This window comes from Podarcis melisellensis (assembly GCF_964234715.1).
Source record: "Podarcis melisellensis genome assembly, chromosome: 1".
Taxonomy (NCBI): Eukaryota; Metazoa; Chordata; class Lepidosauria; order Squamata; family Lacertidae; genus Podarcis; species Podarcis melisellensis.
In genome coordinates, this window is record NC_138528.1 from 109,990,151 (window position 1) to 110,014,717 (window position 24,567).

Genomic DNA, 24,567 nt, shown 5'->3' on the forward strand with positions numbered 1-24,567 from the left:
ATACCATATATTTCTGTGAAAAGACATCATTCTGATTTCCACTAACTAAATAAATAGTGGAACGAAGATAAAGCACTCATCCATCTACCCAAATTCACTGTAGCTCATGACTCCTTTGAGTGCTTTTGAATGGTTTTGTTCAGTTTCCCCTTAGAAAAAAACCCTCCTGTAATAAAATTACTGGGTATAAAAAGACATGAGAAAAACATTAGGTTTCAGGCAAACAGAATGCTTAAAGCGTTGCTTGCAAGGAATATGAAGTTGGGAGGGGGGTGACTCCTTGATCATGAAGACAGCTGCATCAAAGTATTGAGCTCCACTTTTCAAAGTATTGAGCTCCACTGCAGTTTTCCTGCAGTGTACAAAGTGATATTACAAAATATAGATAATACCCAAGTGATGAACAGATCGGTCTATTTCAAGTCTGTGTTTATTTCACATGTGTTCTTTCATAAGAACTGAATAATTTCTGCATCCCCCCCAACCCCCCAGTATCAGTAGTTTTCTTTCTCTTAAACTAATATTTATTTATTTGCCTCTTAACATATTGCTCAAATTTCTGATCTCCTCTCAGATCCAACAAGCCTTGACTGTGCCTCATTCCAAAAGGAAGCATGAACCCTGGGAGATTGGGGTGGCACAATTTATTATGCTTCCCCATTGCACTGAGTTTCCTTTGCAATGAAATGAATGGGGTGGAATAAAGCAATGGAAATGTACTTTCCATAATTACATAAGTTACATAATTTCACCATAGTGGGCAGGGAGATAAATAACATAGGTTTGGGGGAGAAGATGAACTAGGGGAAGAAAGATAAGCTCCCTGGTGAGAGGGTCTACTTTTTCGTGTATGGAAAAAATGGATTGTATGGGGGGGGGGAGAGGTCTTTTGTATTCATTTTTATCTTTGTGTTTGTTCTTCTGCCTCTCTACTTTCCTTTTTTATTATTATTTAGGTTTTTCTTTTTCTTTAGATGACTTTGGCTTTTATTGTATGCTGTGTTGAAAACTTTCAATAAGAATATTTACAAACGAGAACTGCACCATAAAATTCAGAGAAATGCATTGTTTTGGAAGGTGCAAATTAGGCGGGTTTCCCTTAAAGTGCAAACCATCAAATTTCTCCCCCAATCCTAGTTGTAAACAGAACTCAGTGGCTCCTACACATAACCTTCGTATCTGTATCTACACATCCATGAAAAATTAAAATAGAAGTGGAGCCCTTCAGAAACATACAACAACTTTCATTTCTGGCCCACCTTCCAGACGGTGCAATATTTGTAGTGGAGATGAGCTCCATGAGACATCTTCAAGGCTTTGTTTGTGCAAAGCATCACTGTGTCGTCCTTTCTTCGCAGAACTTAGCCCATCTGGACCTACTGCTTTCATGCTTCCAGTCAAATGATTTCCCCCTCCTCCTTTCCCTGCCACCAGGATAATATGAACAGACATCTGTGCCAACTTTGAAAACAAGCAAGCATGTGTTCCATCCCAAACAAGGATGCATGGAAGCATTCAAATGTACAAATGCTTCATTTATGGTTGAATGAAAGATTCAAATAAGGAACTAATAATAATAATGTAGCACGTGGATAGCTCCTGGAACAAACTGGATGCATTTGGAGTTAAACCTGAACATCTTCCTTCCTGCAGAGAAGCAGGAAGTACAAACAGTGTTCCAGGATACCCCGCGGTCCCTTTGAATGTTACTGGAGTCCTTCATAGAGAATAGTAGCAGTGGCAAACAAGCTTCCCTGCAACTGAGGTCACCACCTCTTCTTCTCTTGCAGTCTGCATCCAGCAAGGCATGCATGGAGTGCGGGAAGAATTCTCGGAAAGACTTCCAACTCAAGCAGCTCAGCGGTGAAACTCGACACACTTTACATGGAACGAGTTGTGTAACCCTTTTGGAGCATGCCTCAGAGTCCTTTGCTAATGTGCTGTGGTTCTGTGTCAGACATGCAAGGATTCCTTGTCAGCAGTAGCAGGCAGAGGGGTGGAGTGAGGCTGCTCACCCGACCTCTGGCCATTTGGATCACTGCTGCTTATGGGGAGGCAGAGGGGAACAGGTGAGGGAGGTGTGGGGCAAATGCACCAGCGGCCAAAATGAGTGGCTTCACCCCACTGCGCCATCCACTCCTCCTTGTCAGATTCACTGCTCTTGATAATAGGACATTTGAAAACCATGCCTCTTTAACAATTGGTGCTCCGGCTTGCTTTCTCCCTTCTCTCCCCTCCCGGTTCCTTATTGATTTTGTGCTGTCTTTTAGATTGTAAACCTGAGGGCAAGGGATTATCTTGTAGACCACTTTATCTTTTTGATAAGGAGTGGAATAAAATGTTTTATATTAAACCACTGATATGCCCTAATGAATGAAACCACACTGAACCACCCCACATATGCCATTAACATGGAATAAATGAATGGTCATTTAAATGTTTGTTCCCAATTATCCCCACACTAAATATAAGCACCTGGATGAAGATTTATCTGCTTATATTATATTATATCTGCTCATGAACTTGCTCCAAGCACCAAGGACTAAAGTGACCCAGGGTCAGTTTCATGATATACACAGTAATATTTTACTTTTCAATTTAGTTTTCAGCATGCACAAAATGATAGGAGGACTGAATTTAAGAAATATGCTTCTTTGTATTTGGGGATTCATAGCCTTAATTTGCTAATATTTGGACAGCTGGTAGGCTATTCAGGGAGATATTTGCAAACTGTGAAGCTACAATGTTATTTAGCACCATTAATGATTTATATGAAATTTCACAGATTTGGCTACTTGTTACTTATTAACTCATTAGATGATAAAACAATGCTTCCTTAATTGGGTTTAAAATTGCAAACCTTGGACAGCTGATGAAACATTCCCTCAGAAGTGGGGGGGGGGGGGCAATCACAGAAATATAAATAGGCACGGTTTGAGGAACAGAGGGTTGCAAATTCTTTGTGCAGTGATTTGAAAAAAGATATAGATAGATATATGCTATAATCATACAGTGCCTTCTTAGTGCAAATAACAATTCTGAATCACTATGATACATAGCATGATGCCTATACAAGCATGCAAAGCTTTCCATCTGGATATGGGTGGTGTGGTTGTATTTTTCCTAGACAGTATGAAATGCTAGTTTACCAGTGACTTAGTTGTGTGTGTGTGTGTACAGAGAGGGGAGCTCCTTGGGGTTCTGATGCAGGAAAGGACATTTTGGATAATTCTAAGCATTACGTCTTGCACGCACACATCTGCACACACAAAAATCACACCACACCAAACCCACGTCATCTAGCAATAGCTCCACTTTAACAAATTAAAGCTATTATACATTTCCTCTTATTTTCTTAATACAGCACTAACATGCTGTTGTTACCATCTATAATGCTTTTACAAAGGAGTTTTTCTCTAATCTTCCAGTGTGACAAAGAAAAAGGATGGGAATATGTAAATAGGCAGAAAGGGAAAGATCTATTCATGCAATTGCTACATTTTTATCCACCTTATCTTTGCAAACCTCATGTATGAGATTTCCAATTTCAAGTGCTTTCTTTTTCAGGACCAGTTGCTGGCAGCCATAATTAGGAGATTGCTTACGGACTCATGTCAGGCTTGCAGGTTTCCCATAGGCATCTGGTTGTCCACTGTGAGAACAAAATGCTGGACCAAAGATGACTTGGAGTGATCCAGCAAGGTTCTGATGTTCTTATGGCCAAGGGGTGAAACTATAGCAGTGGGGTGGGATGTGGTGGGGGGGGGATGAACAATGTTCTCCAGGTTCACCTCTACCAGGCACACCGACTTGGGTAGGAATAACAGGGCTGATGTCCAGCACGATGCCACAATATCATGACGTTGTATCTGAGTGTTGCATACAACATCATGATGCCCGGACATTGGACACAGCATTGTTGCACACAACATCTGGGCGTTGTGCGGGAGCTCGGCTTTCATGGCTGGCAATGCTGGTGGCTCCTCCTCCTCCTCCTGCCTCCACCAAAAGGAAAAGGATGTGAAAGGGTAAATGGCTAAGGTCAATAAAGGTAAAGGAGATAGAGTAAATAGTTGCTGTCATCTCAAAGCAACGGTAACAATAGTAACCTCTCTTTAAAGCAACAGTAACACATTACTTGCATGTTGCATATTGTCTTTTTAAGTACGGTAATAATAACATATTGTTTCTAATAGTAAGCCAACTTGATTTTACAACCTACCTGCAAGTAAACTTGTTATGTTTTGTTTACAAAAGGCTTTAATAAAGCTTGACATCATTGTTGAGCAGGAAACTCCAGTTTCTTTTGTCCCATGCCTACAGCAAGTCACTGTATTTGGGAAAAAATGGTAAGAGGTAAATAAAAGTGTCTTAAAAGAGCCAGTATGGTGTAGTTGTTAAGAGCGGTAGTCTCGCAATGTGGGGAACCGGGTTCGTGTCTCCGCTCCTCCGCATGCAGCTGCTGGGTGACCTTTGGTCAGTCACACTTCTTTGAAGTCTCTCAGCCCCACTCACCCCACAGAGTGTTTGTTGTGGGGGAGGAAGGGAAAAGAGAATGTTAGCCGCTTTAAGACTCCTTAAAGGGAGTGAAAGGCGGGATATCAAATCCAAACTCTTCTTCTTCTTCTTAAAATAAATGGTGGTAGGGGAGCAGAAAATGATAAAGAAACCATGTATTTGGTTTAGTTGAAGGTTTAAAGTGGTGGCAAAATTAGTTGGGTCAGAAAGCACCAGGGCCACAGTTCTCGATAAATTCCAGGCACTAATAGGATAGAAACTCCCTGTTGTCCCACTGGAGCCTCCTCAGGCTGCTATGCACTTATGTGCAAGCCATTCATCAGAATCCCTAATTCTTTTGCTTCTCAGTTTCTCAGACATTCCACTCGAGCACGGCATATGTTTCCTCTGTACAGTTCCTCTCTTTTCATGCATATTGTTAGCATTTGTGCAACATGCTCTCAAGTACAGCAAGTGGCTGTGTGTGTGTGGCTGGGTATGTCTTTCATGTGATGCTGCCAGTAATAAATACTCCCTAATTTCTACCCTGCCAAGAGATAAAACTTGGCACACCTGAAACGTGCAGCTGGCCACCCTGTTTCTTTGACTTATCTTTTCAATTCGCTTCTTCAATTCTGCCTTGTGCTTTCTCGTCTCTTTTTTAAAATTATGTCTGCTGGAGACATCCGTGTGGTGGACTAGGGAGTGTTTGTCATTTAAGAAGATGCTGGATAGTTAGAATTTTTTTTTAAAAAAGAAGATATTCCCAGGCAAAAGATTCCCAGGCAAAAGAAAAGCCCCAGAAGCTAAATACAGTGGTACCTCGGGTTAAGTACTTAATTCGTTCCAGAGGTCTGTTCTTAACCTGAAACTGTTCTTAACCTGAAGCACCACTTTAGCTAATGGGGCCTCCTGCTGCTGCCGTGCCGCTGGAGCATGATTTCTGTTCTCATCCTGAAGCAAAGTTCTTAACCCGAGGTACTATTTCTGGGTTAGCAGAGTCTATAACCTGAAGCGTATGTAACCTGAAGTGTATGTAACCCGAGGTACCACTGTATGTCCCTCCAAGCCTCTGTATCTGACCCACAGGACTCTTCCCACACCATATACTTTCCACAGTCACCTCTTTCTCCCTCACCAGCCTGCTTTGCACTCTCTGTGAGATGTTTTGCTTTGCTGGAATGTGTCCTTGAACTTGGATAATGTTTTTAGTTGCCTGGATGGAGGAAAGAGAGGTATGTGTCTAGAAACTAACCGATTGCACAAAGGTAAACATCGCGTTTGTTGCTCTGTCCATTTTTGCATGTGGCCCATGGAAGGTTGTTTTACTTGGGGTGAAGAAAGATCCTTCACCCTGCTGTTAGGGATGCCCTCTTATCAATTTAAAGGACTGGGTTGATAGATATTTCTAGTGGAATATTGCTTTCTGCTCTGGTCCTTGTGTTGGGCTGTGTGGGGAGTTAGGAGAGGCATAGAACCTCTGGTATGGGCCAAGCTACCCTTCTGGGGTAGCTTGTCCACCTTTGGGCACCACCCTGCCCTCAGCTCTCACCTGTAGCTCCTAGAAGCTGTCAGCATTCAGCAGCAGAGACACTGGTAACAGCTTTGAGTGGACGGCTAAACCAGGTGAGGGTAGTCAATCTGTAACAAACCCTCGTGAGTTAGGGCATTCCCCTGAATGCAAAGACAGGAGACAAGACTAAGAGTGGGTCCCATGGTCAAGAAGGCGGTTTCTGCATGTGCTGAAGAAGGAAGCGAGGAGCAGATGGGACTCTTCAACCTGGGAAGGTAGCCCATCTAGGAGAAGGAAAACTCTGGTCCTAAACCTCCACTGTCTCGTGGAATGTCTTCGGGAGAAGAAAAGGCCTTGGAGTAAACCCTACACAAATCTGGAGTGGAGTCTCTAAGACAGTTGTATGGCACCTTGTACATTTCCTTCTGACAATTCCTGCAGCCAAGTTGTTGCCAAATGTATTGTTCTGCTTTCCTTTGGACCACATTGGGGGGCGGGGATCTGGGCAGCCCAGGACCTCCATATATCCTTCCCAGGCTTCCACCTTGGGGAGGTCACTTTGTTGCCACTAACACAGTGGTTTGACTTCATCCCTAGAGGGCACTCCATTGTCTCTTGAGACACGGGTGCCAACTAGGTCCTTATGTAGAAATAAATTCATTCAATGCAAGAAGAATAAGTTCTAAAGCTTTACTTGCAGAAATTCGGTTACGAAAACAATAACTCTGTTACATTTGTCTTCATCTTACAAAGTCCCTGTACACTGATCCCAGCGTGATGACTTCAAAAACCTTTACAGAAGAAAATATAGCTATCCAGATAAAATACCAGCTCCATGGAAGAATAGAATCATAGAATTTTTGAGTTGGAAGGGACCCCAAGGGTGACCTGGTACAACCCCTTGCAATTCAGAAATCTAAGCTAAAACATACAAGGCAGGTGGCTGTCCAACCTCTGCTTAAAAACTTCCAAGGAAAGAGAGTCCACAGCCTCCAGAGACAAACCAATACCAATAATGTATTGAATGTATTTAAAATACTAATAATGTATTTAAACATTCTTTACAGTAACTTGGATACAATGCATTTAAAATATACCGCATTTTATGCAATATTAAACATAATTTCATCATAGCAAGAGAGAATTTCGGGATGAGCCAATATGTTCAAATGTGAGATGTATTCATTTAGGGGATCCAAAGTCCCTCTTCTAGGATGCAACACACATCCCATTTCAACGCTAAAGTCCCACACGTAGTAGCTAACCTCATTCACAATAGTATTCAAAAATGATCAGGTTGATGATTATACAATATCTAGAACATGCTTAAACATGTTTTCAACAGGGAAGAAAAGACTGTTTCCTACATAAAAAAGAACCATTGTATGTTGACTCTTAATGTTTCAGCTGACATGAGAGCTATAACAGATCACAGCGGAAGAGAGCAAAACTGAAATGCATCTCTATGAAACACACATAATAAAAATGTTAGTAAGCAAAATAAGGTCTAAAATAAAAGGAGAATAGATAATAGGAAAAATAATGTAATACTAAACCATCCTTCTTTTGCAGCAGCTGCAGCTTCTAGTTTGGAAAATTATATATATACGATATTAAACAAAACTATTACCAAATATTTGTTATGTCTCATCCCTATAAATGTGTCTGCGTATATTGCTGGTATCATATCATCATATATATTCTTCCTTCACATGATCTCAGCTCTTCAAAACCTCCCATGTTGTAAACCCAGTTTCTGGATGCTATGAGAGTCACAAAATTGCTGCCATTGTGCTTCCCTTTCTCATTTCTTGCTGGTAATGAATGACTAAGCATAGTGTTATCTAGGGATAGGTGAATCTGTCGATTTCAGTTTCTCTCAGTTACTCATTTCCCCCCAGTATTTCCTCTCAACTTTTATTGTCAGTGTCTGCTACCTTCAAGGTTAGATTACTGCAATGTGTTATATGTAGGGCAGCCTCTAGAGTTGGTTCAACTGAAGCAGAATTTGGTGACCACTGGGGCAAGGCGGGTTGGGCATATTTCACTGATCCTGGCAGCCAGTTACTTTCCAGACTCAATTCAAAGTGCTGGTTTGGACCTATAAAGCCTTAGACAGCTCAGGACTGCAATACCTCAAGGACCGCCTCTTCCCATAAGAAATGACTTGGACCCTGCGATCATCATCTGAGGCCCTCCTATGTATGACATCTCCATGAGAAGTTAGTGGCCTTTTCTGCGGTGGCTGTCTGTTTGAGGAATGCTCTCCCCAGAGAGGCTCGCCTGGCAGCTTCATTACATACCTTCAGGAGCCAGGCAAAAATGTTTTTCTTTTAACCAGGCCTTTGACTGATCAACATCCTGTTTCCTTTTAAATGTGTTTGTGGGAGGAGGGTTACTGGATTGTTTCTGTTCTTGTTTTTAAATGTATTTTGTGTTATCATTTTGTATTTTTATGTTGTGGACCACCTTGTAGTCTTTGGATGAAAGGCAGTATACAAATTTCAGCAGCAGCAGCAACAACAACAACAATAATAAGTAGTAGTAGTAGTCGTCTTATTATACATTTGATGTTATTACATGGTCCATTTCTTCAACACAGTTCTCTAGGAGGGAATAACACAGAGGGCAAGCATGTTGCATCATGCTTGGTGTGATACTAGGTATTTTGTCCTCTCTCGTGACTGCTGCTGGCTGAAATTACTCTTTACATGGCAAAATTAATTTCCTGCAACATCTATTTTCTCTCTTTTGTTTAATTTGGTGGCGTTTTCACATCTGCTACATCTCTTCAACAAGCTGGTGAAACAACCTTTCATGGCCTTGTTATATAACTAGCAAAAGTTACTATATCTGGAATTACATTTGCCCACAACATTTGCTGCAGAGAGGGCAAACTTATGTGTTTTTATTATTTCATGCAGTTTATTTATACTCCTGCCAAGTGCCTTGGTATCTTTTTGCATATACTATCTTAATCTAGCCTATAAGCAATGAAGAATCTTGTGCTAGGCAAGTTTCAGCACAGAGGTTTTAGCAGTTTGATAACATGCCTTTAATAGATAATGTGTTGGCTTGTTATAAATGTTACTTTGAAGTTCTACATATTCCAGTTAGTCTTACTGAAATTCTTTTAATGAAGATTATGGAATCTAGATATTAAACATGAACTAGTGGTAATTCTGGAAGCAAAACTGAGAGTGAGAGGGAGAGAAGGAGCGCAAAGGTAGCCTTATAAATGGTAGAAATTGACTATTCAGCAAATATTGTTTCAGTGTATTGTTTACAGTTTATGAGAGCTGGGCCTTGTGCAGTATATCTTGCATATTAGTAGAGTAAAGGTCAAGCAATTTTCATTTTGCAAGGAATTTTGTAGATAAGCAGGGTTCCTAATGGTTTCCAAGAAGGTCATTTAATAATTGGGCTGTCTTTGAGACTTATCTTGCAAAGCTCAAGGAGGGGAGGAGGTGGTGGTTAATTTCTGAAGTGAGATGCCAGGGTTCCAAGCAACCTTTAAGCCACATCCTCTGACTTGCCACACCTGACCCAAATCTCAGGTGTCTGTATAGGTGCCCAGGCTTATTTGTGAAAAGCAAAAGACATTCCCATTCAGAGGCATTCCTATCTTAGTCTAACCTGCCTCACAGGGTTGTTGTGAGGATACAATGAAAAGGGAATACATGCCACCTTGAGATCATTAGGGGAATGGTGGGATATAAATATGATAAATTAAAATCTCAAGGCTAACATGGCATGCCCCTCCCCAAATAACCTAGTTAAGACTTCAAGAGGGGGAGCTTGCATGTGGTAGGAAAGTAAGTAATTCTATGTATAATCAGGAACCATTGACTTAAGAGCCCCAGTATCTTTGTAGAAAGAGCTGTCTAATTTTTTTCTTATTAGCATACCGCCACACGTTAACAATTTCTGGAGCACCCTTTACATAAAAGACACCTGCTGCAAAGGGGAAAAATAATAATGAAAATAACGACAGCACATCCCCTAATTATAAAACGAGAAGTCTTTCTCGTAGGAAGTAATTAATGCTGGTTAATTATCTGATGAGGCTTACTCAGATTTTAGGTGTTCTAAAAGAAAAGAGAAAAACAACAAATCACCTCTAAAGCTAACAAGATCACTGCCTTATTAAAAATGCATTCATTACTGAATTTTAATGGTAACATTTGTCATGTGAAAACTTCCCGTTCTGACTCGTCCTCAAAACTAGAGCTATTAATATGAATAATGCCTATTCAAATTACTTTTAAATATTTAAAACACTCTACTGTTTAAGCCCTTGCCATATTTTATTTCTTTGCAGGGCACAGGTATTGTAGCTGTAAAAGGTGAAAAATCAATGGATGAAGTCAAGTATTAAGAGAGTTCCTGAAGTAACACTGGTAATTCAAAGTTCACAATTCCATTATAATACTAATGGGCATTAGATTTAAAAAGATCAGCTTGTTTCTGAGTTTGGACAAGAACTGATAAAGCTTTCTGCTACTGTGGAAAGGTAGCAGAAAGGTGGAATACATATGTTTTGCTGGTTCTGCATGGAGTATAGCTTTGAGAGATGCTGTGGCAAAGGTGCTTAGCTCAGTAGTAGAACACCTGCTTTGCATGCAGAACGTACCAGAAATGGGGTTAGGAAGGTGAAAAGTGAGCTTAGTAGTTGCATGAAGGGGAGGCTCTAGGGAGTTGACGTTGGGGAATGGCAGGGGGGTTGATGAGTGACACAGACAGGAACACAGCCCCTAGGAATATATATTTTCTCTCTTTTATTTTTTTATGATCACCCATGCTCATTAAGCTAACATCTACATTGTACACCTCTTCATTTTGAGTAGAGTGATGTTGTTCTAAATTATCCTTCTTGTGCCTCAGATCTATCAAAGAAAGTAGGTAATTCTTAATTTCTGATGCTACTAAGATGTCTAGGATTCCATTTAGAACCAGGGACTCAGCTCCATTAGTAAAGAAACAGTGATTTGAATGCACTATAAACATGCAACACTAGAAGGCACCATGGAGCAGGAAATTTTAAAACACGGTTTTCCATAGGGATTTTTTTTTTGTTATAACAATCTAATTTCTGACTTATTTATAGCGTGTTTTCCCCCTGTGTCTAGATCTACCCCAAGTGACCAATTTCACTGGTGCTTATATGTTAATGTTTTAGTTCAGAATTCCACTTCACTTTCACCATTATGTTCTTAAGGTTGTTTTCTGTTTTGTGGTCCAGGGAGTAACATCTGTGGCTGAGTTTTACCATGTGATATTTGTTCTTTTCTTTATCTGCAAAAGTGCTGATTGGAGCTCTGCTGTGTTGAATTAAGCTAATGCATAGATAACTGTCCTAAGAAAGTCTGTAGATATGAGAAACTTGAACTTTATCTGCTAAATCTCTGGTTCCTCACTGGAAAAGTAGAAAATGCCATTTTAGATGAGACCAGTGATTCAAATATAGTTATGCTGAAATTAGTAGCAGATGCTTCAGTAACCAGGCGTAAAAAATGACATAAGGGACAGATTTTTGGAACTAACTTTCTGTGGGGAATTCCTCCTCCAATCCTATTCCCTCCCAAACATATTTGATTGATTCTCTCCCCCCCCATCTTGAAATCTTTTGTGGGTTTTAGCATCATTTACAATAAGTCCAAAAAAATAGTAGCATGGATTTGTGGAGGGGCAGGAGTAGAATACAGGTGGACTGGCATGAGGGCAGGTGATAGGAGACCATTCAAGAACAGCAGAAGATTCTCCAGGTGTTAAGAGCATTGTTTGCCTGAATGACTACAGTGAATTGTTATGAGGTTTGGGGATGAGGGAGAAAGCAAGCAGGAATGGTGTGGCTCTTTATTAGAAACCAGTAGTTGTGCAATAGGATAGAATCCCTGAGGGGTCTCTTCTGATGAAAAAGAGAGTCCAGGCAGCTGGAGGAGAATGACTGCCTTCTCTCTAAATCAGGGAGGTGAAACTGTGGCCCTCTGGCTGTTGTTGGACTTCCATCAGTCCCAGCCAACATGGTTACTGATAGAGATGGTAGAAATTATGGTTCAGAAGTACCCCTGCTCCTGCCATTGCTGCCTGGTTCATGGGCCAAGTGACTGATGTTGCACTATGAAGACAGATCCTTTTTAGAGTTTAAGCACTGCTTCCCTGCATTTCTATTTCAGCATGGGGGAAGGCGGGAAGCAACCTTTGTTGATTCCCATCTGTGGATAGGCACAAACATACTGAAATACTAAGGGCTCAGATTTTTAATTTTTAATTTTTTTGAGATTGTATTGGAAAACAAAGACAGGAGAAAATGGTTAGGTATGTGCGCTGCAAACCACTTGGAATTTCATAGGTCAAAGCCAATGTCTGGAAATTGTGGCCAGAAGGCTACTGGAATCTATTTGAAGTGCAGACCCTGAAGTCAAGGAGAAATGTGCTCCAGAAATCATTCCTATTAAGAGATGGGCGGCCAATTCCCCCCACTCCTCAAATCATTTGCAACATCCAGCAAGTTATCAAGGGCAGCCTGAAGCATGGCTTATTAACACTAGTCCAGCCTCAAGGCTTCAAAGGAGATGGTATGTAAGTTGCCACAACAAAATCTCAAAGGAAAGAGCCAGAGTCTTCTCATCATACACATGGCAGTGTAAAGTGCTTCTGGCCTCTGCTGATGCCTAAAGCTCCACTAGATTTAGAAGAACCTAAAAGCTCTGATCTTGCACACGGGTACATGAGAGAAAAAGTTCAGTTGAATTCAGCTGCAATTTACTCCTGAGTAACCACATACAGTATTGCATATAAGCACATATATCGTATCGGCAGCAACCACGCAAACAAAACCCTCTTTTGTTTGAATTGACGCCGTGCTCTGGAACGTTGCGGTTTACCATTGTTGTTAGCAAACCACCTATGAAATTCTGTTTACACTTTTACTGCTTGGGAACAGATAAACAGATTGTGATTGATCAAGACCTTTTCTAGAAGAGTGGCTTGAAATTGCCTCCATGAACAAATGCAAAAGGGTCACAAACCTACCTAGTCTGCTGAATTTAATCAAGCATACTTGTCTTCCAATGCCTGGTGTGTGTGTGTGTGTGTGATTGGGGGCTACTGTCAATGCACATATGTCACTATGCAGACACCACTATGATGGCCTGAAGGTGGCTCAGTTGGTTAGAGCATTGTTCTGATAATGGCAAGTTTGTGGGTTTAATCCAGCTGCATTTTCCTGCATTGCAGGGGGTTAGAGTAGACAATTCTCTGGGTCCCTTACAACTCTACAGTTCTATGATTCATTCTATGATTCTATAATACCAGAAGCAGCTATGATTCCTTGTATTCTATAACCAAAAAAAAGAAAAAGGAAAAAAAAGAAAAAAAGAAAGAAAAAGAAAAGAAAAAGGGAAAAAAGAAGAAAAGGGGGGAAAAAAAAGAATATGATTGAGGTGCTAACTTTGCACAGTTAGTTAAGGAGCTTGGAGTATTTCTGGCACATTGTTAATTTCCAGTCCAAAGTCTAGCTTTCCCGTATTCTTAGAATTTTCGCACTATGCCAAAATAACTAATAATTAGCACACTAAACCCATTACAAACCTCTTAACACCAGGCAGAGAATACTTAGGAATTCTCTGCAACAAAATACAAAACCTACTCATTAGCAATTATATTGAACGGTTTGCTTCCAAGATGCCACAATGCAGGCATAATTAGCCAATTAAGGAACAAAATAAATAATTATCAAATATAAAAGTGAAAGGGAGAGTGTGGGCAATTTCCCTCTGGGAACATAAATACATTTCCAAGAGTCCAGGCGACATTGGCAGCCCCTTTCATTGTGTGAAGCATCATGCTGATTTTTTATTTTTTTAATAATAATAATAATAATACAGATAATTCTGCAGATGCATGAGAATTTTCTCTGCAGCTATGGGGCAGGAATATTTGTGCGTGCAAACAACCAAATGCACCAAGATCGGGCATGTATAATTTATTGGACTGGATCCAGACGAAACATGAACACTGATTTCCATGGATCTACTCTTAAGCACGACTAAATCTGGATCCAATCTATTACTGTTGCTATTCCTTCTTAAACATGTTTCCAATCACATGGCACCGAAGGCAACATACAAGCCCTTTTAAAAAAATATCCAACAGATAAGCCAGTGTTTGTATTTTACTTTCCACCCTGGAGACTAGAACTGCGTTCCCATGGCAGTTTATCCCTTTTCCCTGATGTTTCCCTGACTGTAAATTTCCACATTATGTTTGAGCTTTCACATGACAGACTGTAAAAACAACTTCTGAAAAACTAATTGAATATAGCTCATGTTTAGTGCTCATTGCGCTGCTATTTGATTCCAGAAAAATAATAATCTATGGATGTAAGGTAAAGGACCCCTGACCATTGGGTCCAGTTGTGACAGACTCTGGGGTTGTGGCGCTCATCTCGCTTTATTGGCCAAGGGAACTGGCATACACCTTCCAGGTCATGTGCCCAGCAAGACTAAGCCACTTCTGGTGAACCAGAGCAGCGCACGGAAACACTGTTTACCTTCCCATTGGAGTAGTACCTATTTATCTACTTACACTTTGACATACTTTCAAACTGCTAGGTTGGCAGGAGCTGGGACTGAGCAGCAGGAGCTCACCCCATCGCGGGGATTCAAACCGCCAACCTTCTGGTCAGCAAGTCCTAGGCTCTGTGGTTTAACGCACAGCGCCACCCTTTCCAAATGCCCAGACCTTAATTCTGCCTCCTCCCACCCAGGTGTTGATCTTGGAAAAGTCACCCTGATTTGATAGATGTCATAAACTGAACCTTAACCCAGGATTGACCCTGCCAAGCAATCAGCCAGCAGATGGGTTAGATGATTCAGGATACACACCCAATGCCTACGCCAAACCCTATTCACATCTGTAATCAACCAAGTTGTGGGTTTGTTAACCCCAAGATGTTTGTCCTGTGTTTCTCACATCTCTCATGCTTGAGCCCCCATTGTTGGTGGGCTCACTGGGCCTGGGACTGCAAATCACAACTGGGAAGGGGGGTAGTTCTATGAAAGAGCACCCACCTTGCACTCTAAGGCACCCAGGGTTTATACCCCTGGCATGCCCAGGTAGGCATGGGAAAGGCTCTGTCTGAAGCCTTAAATAAGAATAATATAATAATGATGTATTATTTATACCCCGCCCATCTGGCTGAGTTTCCCCAGTCACTCTGGGCCCAATTGGGTGTTAAAAACAATATAGCATTAAATATTAAAAACTTCCCTAAAGAGGGCCGCCTTCAGATGTCTTTGAAAAATAGGATAGCTTCTTATTTCCTTGACATCTGATGGGGGGGGGGTGTTCCACAGGGCGGGTGCCACTACTGAGAAGGTCCTCTGCCTGGTTCACTGTAACCTCACTTCTCGCAGTGAGGGAACTGCCAGAAGGCCCTCGGTGCTGGACTTCAGTGTCCGGGCTGAATGATGGGGGTGGAGACGCTCCTTCAGTGTAGACAATGAAAGTGTAGACAGTACAGAGCCATATGCACCAATGGTTCTGCTCAGCCCAAGGCAGCTTCCTATGTTGCATTCTTACAGAGAGGCAAGGTGACCAAAAAAGAAGCTTTACTTCGTACCCTCCCAACATTTCTTCAATGAAAATAGGAATGTCCTATTCAATAATAATAATAACAATAACAATAATTTTATTTATACCCCACCCATTTGACTGAATTGCCCCAGCCACTCTGGGTAGCTTCCAACATATATAAAAACATAACAAAACATTAAGCATTTTAAAACTTCCCTGTACAGGGCTGCCTTCAGATGTCTTCTAAGGGTTGTGTAGTTACTTATCTCCTTGTCTCGGGGGTTGCATAACTCCATACCTGCCAACATTTCTTCAATGAAAATAGGGATGTCCTGAGGAAAAGTTGGGCTTTCTGAGATCAAATCAAAAATTGGGATGGCTTCTGCAAATCTGGGACTGTCCCTGGAAAATAGGGACACTTGGAGGGCCTGTTGCTTGGGTATGCACCATCAGAACCCATTTAGTTCGTTAGGATGGTTGAAGTGGAAGCCAACCACACAGTGTCTTTTTCTTATTTCATTTTAGTACTAGGCAGACTTAGCAGATGATATTTTGATTTAACTGTGGGTGTAAGAGATTTTCCCCAGGCGCTCTCTCTCTTTCTCCATATATATATATATATATATATATATATATATATATATATATATATATATATATATATATATATATATATGGTGGTTATAGCTCCCCCCCTTTTTTTTGTTGGAAACAGGCAGGAAAGCTCTTAAAATGCATGAGGATTATTTCTATGACACATTCTATACAATAGACAGCCTCAAAATATGGTAATGCTCCTAACTTCCAATGTTTTTACAAAAGCCTCACTGTTGTCAAGCGGAAAAACGACAGTTTTTAACAGAACAAGAAAGCGGATTATGTACAGACTGCCAGCATTCATCTGTGATTTGTGTGAAGGATTTATAATGGCAATCCTCGGATTGCTCGCTCTGGAGAAATGAGGCTGCACATGGGACCAGGGGGGTTGAGGGCCACCGTCTCTCTAATCTAAGTTACAACCGGATTTTAAAAAATGAAGATGGCCTTTGGGTCTTGATCAATCCTGTGGAATAGGATAGTGGTTGTTTTTTTTTTTTTTTTAAAAAAAAGAGCATTCAAGTTTTAGTTCTGGTGAGAGAACTGGACTAAAATTAACAGGCATCCAACTGGATAATAGAAATTAGTTTTCTTCTCTGGCTCTGCACTCTTTTAGTAAAATGATTAGGAATGGCAGAGAAATTCAATTCAGTTCACATTTAAAGGCACATCTAACCAATCTGCACTTTCAAAAACAATATACAAAGGGGACCACAGCCATCCTTCAAAATCCACACTTCTCTGTCTCTTGCAATGAAGTTATCCAGCCAAGGAACATGTACAGAATGCATCTACTAGGCTAAAGCGTGCATAAAAATGCATATATTTGGAAATTTGCTTTGTAAAAATGTGTGTATCAGGAAAAATCTGCAGTAAAATGTGGATGAATCTTGATAGAGACTTTTTTTTAAATGCAAACTGATGTGGAAATGTGGAGAACTGAATTTATGATTTGAAAAATGAGATTCTTTGCAGCGTGGGGATCTCAAGTGCTTTTTTAGATCTGACCTTGGTAGATCTCTGGGCATTCTCCAAGCTGTTGACAAATATCATTATGTCAACAGTTTGCTTTTGCTTACCTTTGCACTGCTAAATAGGACAGGGATACTTGTGCATTTGTTACCGTAAGTGTATTGCTGTGGAGGTGATGACTTGGCAGGGAGCATCTCTGATGAGGCAATATTGTTGTGCTCCTGAAATAGTTTAAAGGGCCAATACTAGAAAACTATAGACACATCTAAGGTTGCAATTATAAGCATACTGTACTTAACACTAAGCAAAAAACCCTCGATGAAATTGATTCTCGAAATGATGTGTTCAGGACCGTGTGGTAAGAAAGCAATATTGCTTTAATCAGTTAACATTCACCTCCAGTAGACATGCCTGTTCAGATGTTGCCGTCCTTGAGAATGTGACCACCAAATGAAAGCTGGACATGTACAATAGGTTTGAACAGCGTAGTGAAAGAGGCAAATTAGTCATCCCTTAGATATTTTATGATTTTTCTGCAGCCTTTGACCTCTGCTTGAATGAAATAATTTAAATGGAAATGGACCTCTTAGCACAATATAGCGGCTGGCTCTAAATGAAAGGGGGAAGAAACCTTACATTTTTGGTGTTTTCTTTATCTTGCAGTGACATTCGGGAATTGAACAAAAATGGCCAATTCAACTAATCCCTAAGGAAACATTACGAAAAAGACAATGTTGTGCAAGGCTGCAGAAATATTGGCTTGCATCTAACCAAAGGCACATGATAGTTTACTGAAAACTAACCCAGGATTGTTAACTTTATTTTTGTATCTGTGTCTTCAACAGTATATTTTTAAAAAAATATTTAGCAGGGTATAATGTTTATTTACCTGCTAATTTTCCCAATCAAGCAACTTTTAAAGGGAAAGGAGTGGTTTGAGCTCCAATCCCACCCCCAAGTCAGCTGGCAATCTGATCCTAATAGAATATTTAGGGTGGAATTCAACAAATGTACCCATACAGAATATTTAGAGAGGAATCATTCCATTAGCACAAGCATTTTGCTTGGCAGGCAGAACAGATGTTGTGCCCCCAGTGCCCCATTGTTCTGGGGGTTCTCCTATCCCAAACAAATTTGTGGAGGGCACAGCGGGTGCATGCATGGTGGAAGAGGAGGGGAGAAAGCCCCACTGCACTAGTGGGAATTCATTGCACTGGCTCCTGCTATTGAAATGATTTAGCTGCATCTGACCAAATAGGCAGTAAGGTATTGACTTACAATTGCAAGGGTCGCACATGAACAGTATGTGTGCATGCATGAGGGGGCTCTCTACAAGTACCAGTTAAGCCACGTAAGTTTGGGTGGACTTGCCACTGTGATGTCACCTCTCATGCCCATATATGCACGTTCACTAAATACATTCTGATTGGTTAGAGCTAACTCATCATCAGAGGAATCCTATGCAAATTTAGATTGCTGTTCAATGGAATAGGATTGCAAAGGGTGCAAGGCCATTTGATCCCTGAAAAATTGCACACTTACAAAATCCCTTGCAAAAGAGAAGCCCCCCCACCCCCGCCTTTGTCAGGATCACAAAAGCCTAGAATATGGGAGGACACATAGACCGCAGAGTTGTGAAGCACCTCCTTTAGTGAACACTCACATACTGGCTTGGGATGAAGTTATGTGCAAATGTACACTTCCCCTACCAACTGCTTCTGAAGGCTCATTTTACACTTAGAAAGCCAGGGCTCTGAAACAATCCCCAGTTTACCTGCCATGAAAATTAAAACAGCTTTACAGTGAGCAGCAGCTATTGAATCTGTGCTGCAAGCAAAACACAGAAGGTCACAATTCTGTTTTGCAGACAGTTCTAAATTGGCATTCCGGTGACCCGTCTTCCTCACATCCACGGCGACATTTAACCCTGTGCAAACAAGGTCTGGAGTCTGACTGAGAACTGCATAGAAGGTGACAGAAAAACGTTTTGACCACAGCTACTGTCTCTCCCCGCCCCCACCCAATATGGAACTGAGTGAAATAATTCTCCCTTAGCTTTCATTACAAAATGTATGTGTTTTGAAAAAGATTGCATTGCTAGTCCTGAGAATTGATGCCTATACGTATATATGTTCCTCTCAAGGGCTGCTTGCAAACCAGTGAACTGCTGGAGGCAGCTTCTCAGGGGAAGGTACCTTCAGGCCTTAGACTGACCTCGTCCAATCAATGTGCCAATTGGAACTTCCAGACCCTCCAAGCTGTCCTGGTTTCTGATTTGATAACGGAATGTCTCAGTTTTCCTTAGGATGTCCCTAATTTCATCGGAGAAATGTTGGAGGGCATGGAGTTATCTGACCCCCGAGCCATCTGCAGGCAGCCCTGTATAGAGAAGTTTTTAAATGTTTAATGTTTTAGTATGTTTTTATGTATGTTCGAAGCTTCCCTGAGTGGCCGGGGCAACCCAGTCAGATGGGTGGGTTATAAATAGTAAAATGATGTTGATGATGGAATAGGACATTCCTGTTTTCATCAGAGAAATGTTGAAGCGTATGATCTTCCTCAGCAGCAAGGACTATTAACTATTTCCTATTTCAGTTTAACCTTGCTTGAACAACAGGGTCGTCCTGAGCTCTGGTGTGCTCCTGTATCCTTGGCTATTCTTCGCTCATACCTCCTGGTTTGTCCCTTGGTCCTGAATACTGCCTTGGCCTGTGACTCTGTCAGCTCAGAATACTGACAGAAAAAGCAGCTTGGTGGTGGTCATTGTTGCTTATTGGGAAGAGGCAGCAGGGAGGCTGGCTGGTGCCAATGTACTGACAGGTCTGCTGGGTTGGCTTTGCCTGTGTGCTGGATGCTTGGAGCAAATCTGTATATGAAAAAAGGCACACAGTGCACCTTTCCTGGAAGTTTACCATTTCAGAATACAGTTTTGAAATGGTGAGATAAGTGACACACTTAGTTACAGGCTGCATACCAAACTAAATCACCATTGATCTATTACACTATTTGGTTGGTGGGAGAAAAAGCATGGAATCCTGAGAATAGTTAGATCTACCTGATTTCCTATTTGTCAGAATGCAGCTTTCTGGAGCAAAAGTTAACTAACCCCCCCTTCACCTTTCTTCTTAAAATGTGCTTTACCTGATCAGTTGACCTTTCTTGAAACTTTTTAAAAAAGAATCTGGATAACTTGAAAGTAAGTAGAAAGAGAGATGCCATGCTGAATGTAACTTAAATTGATCGCATTGACCTTTATTTGAGTTCTCTGCTCCAGCCAGGGGAAGCACTGTGAGAGTTTAACAATACAACAAAACCAGAAGGTTTTGTTTTTTATTTTATGTTTTAATTTTTATTTCATATATATGTGCCACTTTCCCAGCAACTAGGTTGAGCTCCAAGCAACGCACCAAAAACTTAACAAGTAATAGCATTTAATATATAACAGTATCCACCTGTAGCGAGGTTCATACAAGGATGGAGTAGTGTCCCAACATCCTCCTCTTCCATCAGCTTAGGTAAACACCAACATTACTTGCATTTTGGCACTTATCCAGAAAAGACTGGGGAAATCCTTTTAATATCTGATACTAATGGTTTGCTCGTGATTTTAACCTTGCTCAGGGTTATTAGCTCTGTTTCACTTGTATCGCATTTCCATTGTTTGAAATTTATATTTCAAATGCTGTTTTATACCACCTCAACATCCAATGTGAAAGGCAGTACAGAAATGTTTTAATAAATACAAATAACAAATAAATAAAATCCTAGGTTTTGTTACTGTTTTGCTCCCTGCTACCAACACCCAAAAATTCAAAATACTGTAGCTGCTTAAAGAAGTAAAAGCTTTTGCAAAACAGAGTCCTATTTCCCCCTTTGACCCTCTCTCCAGCTTGCTGCATTTTACAGACTCCCACTTTTCCTCTCTAGCTCACATCACAGCAAACTCTAAAACTCTGCTTCAAAGGCTTTTGTCTTTCTATCTAATTCTGAGTTGAGGGAGGGGCTCCTTCCATTTGCCCTATGCCACAGAGCCACTCTCTTTGTGCCCCTAACAACCCATTTTTAGTGGGTCATTACCAGGGCAGCCTGGCTATTTCAGCAATTGAATTCCTGGATCCAGGAATTAGAAGTGGGGAAGGGGTAATAATTCAGCCTAAGCCCTTCCCTGGGCAATTCCCTGGACACAAGACCCCAGCCTGGTTTGTGTTTTAACATGCTAAATCCAGTGTCTGGCACCCAGGAATTATAAGGGAGGTCCAGGCCACCCCCACAAACTCATAGCAGTACATTTTTGCTCTAAGCATTTAAATTATGACAAATAAATAGACAGAATCAATTATACTCACAGCTTCACCTTTTTTTGTCCGCCAAGAAAAAAAAGACTGCAATAGATCAATGATGAGTAAGTTTGGCAGCTGACATTTAACTAAGCAGATGGCTCATCTGATAATTTGTTAGACCTTCTTTGACTTGGGCCTTCGTGTGAGACCTTGAGAGACCTCCACAGGCAAGGATCAATCCTTCTCATATAATTACTGTTTCCCACTCCAAGTCCTTGGCATGTTTAGATTTAAATGTATTGTTATAGTTGCAGACATCCAATTTAGGCTCACTGGCCTAAACTTGTAAATAACAGGAGAGCCATGTTATACGTGGCAATGTGAAGTAGTACATGCAAATGTAGCATTTGCAGTTTTCTCTTAATGAAGCCAGTCTGTTGATTGGAGCAGTTAAACTGGAGATGAGTGGACAGGAGAACACTCATCAGACTCCTGAAGGAATGTCACATAAGGCTTCTCCTTACATTATACTTAACACAGTTCACAAGCTGTCTCTACACATGTACAAGTGTTTTTATGAAAGAGTGGGAAATTTTTGATTTGTGCAGCTTAGCTACTGTGTACACAGGCTGTGCGCTCATTGAATATTACATGTGTACAAGGGTGTATCCAGGTACAGACTGTATGTACATTTGTTGAATATCACGTATGAACATGCATGTAGAAAAGGGCAAAGATGCTTTCCCTGCTGACCCAGGGGCCACATCTGGATCTAATCTAAGTTACAGGAAGGTAGCTTTCAGCTGAACGTTAGGAACAACATGCTGGTGAGAGCACTTTTACAATTCATCCAGGTCCCAGAGGTTAGAGATGGACAGAGGAGCCTATTTCTTTGCATATGTTTATTTATATGTCCTTTCCATCAATCTGTGTCATGAACTGGCAGGATGATGTGGAGGAGGAAGAGGATCCCTGGGACACACCGGGGCAAACTGGGGATGGGGAAGGAAGTACTCACAGGGTGATGGAGGATGACAAGGGGATGGGGGTCAATGCACAGGAACCAGAGCAGCAGGACCCATCACCAGAAGGGCCCCAGTCTCCACGAGCACAGTGGACTCTGAGGCATAGGGAGCAGTGGGAGTGTTGGTCTAGGAGGCTGAGGCAGGCAAGCTCGCTAGCTGGCCAGGTGGGACTCACTAGCTCTAGGAAGAGGTGTGTGTTTCCTCAGCTGGAGTAGGCTTGGAGCAAGTAAGGGTCACCTGCCTCGTCAAGCCCACATGCTGCAGTCAGCATACAGAGTACAAAAGGAAGCAGAACTGGGGTGCTGTGTTTACTTAGTTGCCCATGTTGATGGACCTTGACTTGGATGCTCCTGGACCTCTATGGGACTGTGCTTTGGATTTGACTCTGCACTGTATGTTGACTGCTAGGCTTCAGACTTGGCTACTTGGATTGGCCTTGTACTGCATTTCCTGACCTCCAGACTTTGGATTTTGGACTTTGCTTAAATGGATTGAGCCCTGGACTTTGAACTTTGGATTTGGCATAGCGTCTTGCTGCCAGGTCGGCCGGGGTTTGGGACAATCTTTCTTTTTAAAAAACTGCATTGAAATTAGTATTAGTATTACTTTTAATGTATTTCCCCTTTGGGGTAGATTCAACTAATTCGTTGCACTATATCGCCTCTCCTTCCCCTGTGCCACCCCAAAATTGGCTCTGGAGTGGGGGGTGGTAGGAGAACCCCCAGAACACCACACCAAGAGGAGAGGGGAGAATGCTTCATCAGCCAAGCTGAAATGCTTATGGTGGTGGAACTTTCATCTTAGAGCAGCATTTAATTCCTCTATCTATATTCCAGTGGAAGAGTAGGAGGCTCTTAGGGGCACGAAAGCTACCCAAGGCTGACTCAGCTCCTACTGGGTGTTTCCCCATCCATCTCGAACCTCTGTTATCATTAGACTCATGTTTATTGCTGTTGGGCAGCATTATAGGACAGAGGTAATAAATAAATATGGCTATGAGTTATAACTGCCAAGTCAGAATGGAATGAAAGCTCATCCAAATGAAAAAGGGATCTGTAGTCAAATAGCCCAATGATTTATGGGCCACAGAACGGGCTTTAGTGTATATCAACATTTGATTCCCAAGGTTTATTTTAGTCAAATGCAGTTTGATGTGACAGCTCTGAAATGAAAAAGGTGTTCAGGCTGGCCAATGGATGATATATAACAAGAAAACATTATGCACTTTCAGGGGGATTTGTCAAATAAAGCATCTCATGAATATATTGCCTGTGTTCCCTTTTAAACTCTCTCATTGTAGAGCATTTAAATAAGGGCAAGCCTTAAAGAGTTTGCACTTTTCTTGTGCTGACACCGCTGGGGAAGAATCCTGTCCTGTTGATGAATTGCCAGCACAATTCGGAACAATGGGGGAAGAATAAAACCAAGGGCCTTAGAAATATCTAACCTCCACTGAGCTAAGCGATCATAGATTTTAGTGATACAAAGGCTACAATAGGAGAAGAAAAATCCCTCTCTCTTCTCTTATGCTTTATATTTCTAGCTCAGGATCAGAAAAAAAGGAAGTGAGGGTGAATCTGCCTATAGGAAAAACAAGGTTCAGTTTCTTCTCTTCCATCCTGAATTCTCATCTTATATAGTTTCAGTGCCCATGGCATTGTTTTAGGGGGTAGCCCGAGTCTTTTCTACTGTACCAAAACCCAATAAGTAAAATGTCTCTTGGAAATTTTAGTGGGACAGAAATATAAAATCATTTGTTTGCCTCCACAACCTGGAATTGAGAAATACAATCTTTCAGGTTGTTTTTTGGTGTTTATTTTTTAACCAGTCAACGAAATTTTTGTGCATCTCACAAGCTTCTGATCCCTAAAATGGACACATTTGCTGACAATTCTGCATGCTTATTTTCTTGATAATGCATATCATGTGTGTCTTGACTAACTTTCTTGAGTTTTCTGCTATGCACACGGGAGAGTTTCTTCTATTCTATTTGTTGTACAGATTGTGTTGTTCTTTGGTTGCTGGGTATAATGTGTGGATGGTATGGACTGGTGACAAGGGGCTTGTAAGTATATGCAAGTGCTTAGGGTTGCCATAATTCAAG

At 41.3% G+C, this 24,567-nt stretch overlaps 1 long non-coding RNA gene across 1 annotated transcript in view; it reads left to right on the forward strand.

Annotated features, from left to right (window-relative positions):
- LOC309363532 overlaps positions 1-24,567 on the forward strand; it is a 77,793-nt gene that overhangs the window by 33,695 nt on the left and 19,531 nt on the right. The window contains exon 3 of the long non-coding RNA XR_014165376.1: positions 10,332-10,410. This is a non-coding gene — a long non-coding RNA (uncharacterized lncRNA). The remainder of the gene's footprint in view (positions 1-10,331; positions 10,411-24,567) is intronic.